Below are 6,726 nucleotides of genomic sequence, written 5' to 3'. Positions count from 1 at the left end.
GAAAGAAGAGAAGAGAAGAGAAGAGAAGAGAAGAGAAGAGAAGAGAAGAGAAGAGAAGAGAAGAAGAGAAGAGAAGAGAAGAAAGAAGAGAAGAGATGGAGAAAGGAAATCTACCAACCAAGAAGGAAGAAAAACAACTTAAAAAAAATGAGGAAAAATGAGGAAAATTTGCACTGAGTAAATTGCCTGCTCTCATGCAACCCTATGGGATTATAAATGGTAAAATTACTTTACAGAGCAATTTGACCATATCAAGAAATTTTGAATGTAGTCTTACTCTATGACCCTAGACTTCTACCTCAAGTGTGCATAGGAGCTATATACATAACATTTATTATGTCATTATTTGTAACATTTGGAAATAACCCACATGGCTTACTACAATGGAAAGCCAAACTGTGGTATATTCACAAAATAGAATATTATGCCAAAATTAAAATGAATAAACTAGGATTGCATATCAATGGGAATAAATCAAACCTCATAAATTAAAGTCACACAAACTGGGAAAGTAGCTCATCAACATAATTAGATTGAGATACTTTGTCAAAGATCAAAATGGAAAATGATGTTATAGTTTACTTACATAAACAAAGAGATTACAGTTAGGGGAAAGACATAAAAGTCATAATTAGGAATACCTCTGGAAGGGAGAAAAGGACATAAAAAAATGAAATTTGAAAAAAGTAAAAGGCTTTGATCTATTTTATTTCTTCAACAAAAAGTTCCAAAGTGAATTTGATAAAGTTGTCATAATAAGAGAAAAATAAGTAAAATAATAAGAGAAAAATAGTATGCGATTTTTGTTTTATTATTTACCATGTTTCTGTATATTAATATATAATCCAATCATATATTATAAATATTGATAATAAATTTTAGCAGTTTTTGTGTAAAACATACAATTTTTCACAATAACATACAGTTGATACATTTAAAAAATTTTTCTTTTGTTTTCATGAAGTTCTCTTTTTTAATTGAAGCATAATCAACATACAATGTTATACTAGTTTCAGGTGTACAAAATATAGATCCAACAATTCTATACATCTCTCAATGCTCATCAAGATAAGTGTAGTCATCCTGTCACCATACAGTATTATTACAATATTATTGACTATATTCCCTATGTTGTACTTTTCATCTCCATGGCTTATTTGTGTTATAATTAGAAATTTGTACCTTTAATCCCCAAATCTATTTCACCCTGCCCAAACTGACCTCCCCTCTGGCAACCACCAGTTTGTTCTCTGTATTTAAGAGTCTGTTTTTATTTGTTTGTGTGTTTGTTTTGTTTTAGATTTCACGTGTAAGTGAATCATATGGTATTTGTCTTCTCTACCTGACTTATTTCACTTAGCATAATACTGTCTAGGTCCATCTGTGCTATCACAAACGGCAAGATTGCATTCTTTTTATGGCTGAGTAATATCCCATTATATATATAATATATATACCACATATATATAATATATAATATAATATATATACCACATCTTTCTTTAATTATGTTTTTATTTTAATTTCAGTATAGTTAACATAAAGTGTTATATTAGTTTCAGGTGTACAACATAGTGATTCATTATTTCTGCATATCATTAGTCAGTTCTCATGAGGGTAAGCATACTCTTAATCTCTATCACCTATTTCAGCCATCCTCCCACCCACCTCCTCTCAGATATGCTTTATTTTAAAAGAGTATCCCCAGTTAAAGTTATTATTGATATTTTTAACATGAACATTTTTTACTTGAAGCATACTTCAGAATACATGGTTATTGAAGATATATATAACATTCCATCCAAGAAAAATAGAATACACATTTTCTTCAAATGTACACAGAAGAATACCCTGGTTAAATCACAAAAAGAGGTTTAACAAATACCACAAATTTAAGACTGAAATCAAAAAAAAAAAAAAAGAAGAAGAAGAAGAAGACTGAAATCATACGAAGTATATTTTCCAACCACAATGGTACAAAACTAAACATCAACAGTTAAATAAAGCTGGAAAATCTACACTGTAAATATTAAATATTTAATATATAAACATAAACAACACACTACTGCACAAACAATGAGCCAAATAAGAAATCAAATGGCAAGTCATAATATGTATCAAAACAAAAGAAAAAGAAAACACAATATTCCAAAAACTATAGGATGCAGCAAAAGCAGATGTTAGATTGAAATTTATGCTATAAGTGCTTGTATTAAGGAAAAAAGTACAAATAAGCATTTAACATTACACTTAGGGAACTAGAAAAAGAAGAAACTTAGCTGACATTTAGTAGAGGGAGGAAATAACAAAGAAAAATCAGAAAAAAATAAGAGACCAGAATAAACAATAATTTAATATTGAAAGTAATGATCAGTGTCTTCAAAGAAATAAACAAAATTGGTAAAGCTTTAACTACATTAAGAAAAAAGAGAGAAGGGACACCTGGGTGGCTCAGTGGTTTGGCGCCTGCCTTCAGCCCGGAGCATGATCCTGGAGACCTGGAACGGAGTCGCACTCCCTTCAAGGAGCCTGCTTCTCCCTCTGTGTCTCTGCCTCTCTCTCTGTGTCTCTCATGAATAAATAAATAAAATCTTTAAAAAAAAAAAGAAAAGAAAAGAAAGAAGACTCAAAAAACAAAATGAGAAATGGAAAACAATATAACACAAAACCAGAGAAATGCATACTGTGGTAACCAGATTATGATAAATAATTATATACTAACAAATCAGACAACTTAGAAAATAAAACAGATAATTGCAAAAAATTGAACAAGTTATCATGATTGAATCACAAATCTTAAATTCATGAAATAAGGGTTCTTCTTAGACCATAACAAGAATGAAAGTTGAATTTCGAATCAAAACTCTCCCAGCACAGAAAAGCCCAAGACCACCGGGATTCATTAGTGAATGCTAACAAACATTAAAATAATAATAGTAATAATAATAATAATAATAATAATAATATAAATGACTTAAAATCTTACAAATAATGGAATAGAGGAAACGCATTCAAAATCAATCCATGAGGCCAGTGCTAGCCTCATTCCAAAGCAAGATGAAAACATACAAGAACAAAAATTTCTAGTATGTCCAATGTAAGTATTGCTACTTCAGCTTTCTTTTGACATCCATTTACATGAAAATATTTCTCCATCTCTACACTTTAAATCTCGGGGTATCTTCAGGTCTAAAATGAGTCCTTGTAGGAAGCATATAGATGGATATTTTTTAATCCATTCTGAAACCCTATGTCTTTTGATTGACGTGTTTAGTCAATTTACACTCAAGGTAATTATTGATAGCTATGTATTTATTGCCATTTTATTATTTATTTTGCTGCTGTTTCTGGAAATTTTCTTTGATCAAGAAAGGATCACTTTTGTCACGTTTGGACTTTCCTTCCCACTGAAACAGCCTCCTGTAATATTTCTTGCAGGGTTGGTTTACTGATCATGAACTCTGTTAGCTTGTGTTTTTCTGGTAAACTATTCTTCTATTCTGAATGAGAGTCTTGCTGGACAGAGTATTTTTGGCTGCAGATTTTTTCACATTCAACATTTTGAATATATCATGCCGCTGTCTTCTGGCTTGCCAAGTTTCTGTTGAGAAATCTCCAGCTAGCCTTATAGGTTTTTTCTTTGTAAGTTAAAGACTTATTTTGTCTTGTTGCTTTTAAGACTTTTTCTTTATCACTATATTTTGTAGATTTAATTATAATATGTCTTGGTGTTACTCTGCTTTTCTTGGGAATTCTCTGTGCCTCTTTGATTTTTTTTAAGTTTTTTTTTTTAATTTATTCATGAGAGACAGAGAGAGGCAGAGTAATAGGCAGAAGGGGAAGCAGGCTCCTTACAGGAAGCCCGATGTCTGGGGTCCCTGAGCCAAAGGCAGATGCTCAACTGCTGAGCCCCCCAGGTGTCCCTGTACCTCCTTGATTTTAATGTCTGTTTCCTTCCCCAGATTAGGAAGTTTTCTGGTATTATTTTTCGAAATAATATTCTGCCCCCTTTTTTCTCTTCTATTTCCAGGACTTCTGTATTACAAATATTTTTTGTGTTTGATGTGTTTGTTATTTTCCATTATTTTATCTTCTAGGTCACTAAATCATTCCTCTACTTCTTCCAGCCCACTGTTCATTACATTAAGCCTATTTCCAATCTTATTTATTGAATTCTTCATTTCTGATCATTTAAAAACTTTTTTATCTCTGTGATAAGGGTCTCATTGATATCTTCTATTTTTTTTTCCTTAAGCCCAATGAGTATCCTTATGCTTATTATTGTTGCTTTAAATTCTCCATCAGACATGTTACTTATATATGTTTTGCTTAGATTTCTGGCCATGGTTTTATTTTTTTCTTTCATTTGGGATAAATTCCTCCATACTGGCATTTTGTCTAAGTCTCTGCCTTCTTCTCTATATTAGCAAAGCCAGTTATAACTCCTATTCCTAAAAGTAATGGTCTTGTAAAGAAGATGTCATGTAGTGCCCAGGGCCTGGGACTTATTAGGGAGTGTCTCTGGCATGTGCTGTGTGTGCTCTGCTGTTGCGTTTTAGTTGCTTTGTCCTTCGGGCCAGTCATCTGCAGAGGCTCTCCTTCCTTGCTGTGGGCAGTTTTTGGTCCCTGTCCTGAATGTGGTGAGTTTTAAGTAGGTGCATCCAGTCTACTTGTGAAATGAGACTCGACACAAACCACTAGAAATGAGGCTGTGTAGAACTCTTTCGTTGGAAGATGTGGTGTGGGCAAGTGATTATACTGGTCTTCTGGGGGAAGGATCTGCCATGCTGAGACTGAAGCAAGGTTGACCAAGAAGGGCAGCTCCAGAGGAGCATGACGTGGGGGTGTTTTGTTTTTTTTTTTTTTATAAGCTAATCAGGCAGCCAGTGAACTTTGCCTCCCAGGGACGCTCTCCAAGACTCATGAATAATCTCCCTACTGTGTGCACCAGGGATTGTTCAGACCACTGCCAAGTTGTCTGTCCCTAAGTTGTTTGCCTGCCTTCTCTTCAGGAGCAGGGAAGTGCCCTTTAGGCTTTATCTCAGTGAAAGCAGATGGCCTTTAAAACCTAACTCTGGGAAACGAATTAGGGGTGGTGGAAGGGGAGGAGGGTGGGGGGTGGAGGTGAATGGGTGACGGGCACTGAGGCGGCACTTGACGGGATGAGCACTGGGTGTTATTCTGTATGTTGGCAAATTGAACATAAATAAAAAAATTATTATAATAAATAAATAAATAAATAAATAAATAAATAAATAATAAACTCTAGGCTTTAAACCCCACTGGTCCCAAGAACTCATTTTCCAAGTCAATGACTTTGGGGAAATGTTTTCCATGTGGGTTCCCCTGTGTGCTCTTCTCTCTCTCTCCCTCTTCTCTGAGACCATGACTCTCTACTCTCCACAACACCTGTGATCTGTTTCTCTTTTAAACCTCATCTGTACGCTTCCTACCATCTTCAATCTGGCCTATTCTCTTCCTTTAGTTGTGAAGTCTGTCAGTCCTCAGGTTTATTTCTGGGGTATTTAGGGTGATTTGATAGTTTTCTAGATGGGTTCATGAATGAGGTGAGCCTAGGCTCTTCCTCATTTGCCACCATGTTTCATAAATGTGGACATTGAGTAAGAAAAATAAAAAGTAAACTGGAATTTAGTTTCTTTAGTTTCTTAAAATTGTTTTGAATATAACATTAGGTAAAGGTATAATAAATATGTCAATCTTAAGCTTCTTTGAAGTAGTTAAATCAGAGCAAGGAGAGAAGTTTAATAAGGTGTTTTTATTTTTTTCATAGACCTATTTAATTTTAATTGTGCAGTAATGTGCTGAGTATCAAGGCTTGAAACTTATGAAAATTAAATTGGAAGTTATCTTGGAAGAAGCCTTTAACATATGAAATATACAATAGTAAATATACAGAATTTTTTAAAAATTGCCATTTAGAAAATTATTAATTTACACATGTGAAACATGGCTATATTATGAAATATGGCTAACATTCCCTAGCATGACTCTTTCTCTTTGAACAACATGAAACAATATATTCAAAAGAGTAGCTGCATTGGTGATATATTTAAGCTGATATCCTAATTTTTAAAGAAATGAGTTATGTACATTTTGTGAGTATTTGTGTTTCATTTTTCCTTCCAAGAAAATATTAAGGAAGATGAAAACTAATGGACCATGTCAACATTAACTCTAGTCTGTGAAATATGTAAAAAATAAAACAAGAAAGAATGAATGAAACATATTATTTTGTCAGATTTCTTTGACTTTCGGTTAGAGTTTTCATGATTGAGTGTAGTTTAATAGCCAGATGAATAAGTGAATGTAATCTCCTCTTGTATTAATATAAATATAATACATAATGTGAACTTGAAGGACTAATTTCTGAATTTTGGGTAGAGTTAGTGGGTTAATATGTGGTGCTTAGTAAAGCAGTTAATTTCATTAATTCCATGATCACGTTATACATCCTCAAGTGTGAATCACTTAGTAAACATTTTATTACTATTGATGAAAAAATGAGTAAGACAGTGTACCCCACTGCCTGTTTTCACTAGGAAAAATAAGTCATGACAAAAAGAGGAACAATAATTTGAAAGAACATAGTGAAAAATGAAGGAGAGGAAAACCTTTCCTTTTTTTCCCTTCGAAGTTCTTTGGCTGGTCTAATAATTATATTGACATAAGACAGATTAACAGTAGAAAGACAAATTCAGTTTGTCA

Source organism: Vulpes vulpes, chromosome 4 (genome assembly GCF_048418805.1).
Source record: "Vulpes vulpes isolate BD-2025 chromosome 4, VulVul3, whole genome shotgun sequence".
In the NCBI taxonomy this organism is placed as follows: domain Eukaryota; kingdom Metazoa; phylum Chordata; class Mammalia; order Carnivora; family Canidae; genus Vulpes; species Vulpes vulpes.
The sequence above is the reverse complement of the archived record's forward strand: the minus strand, read 5'-3'. Positions refer to the sequence as shown.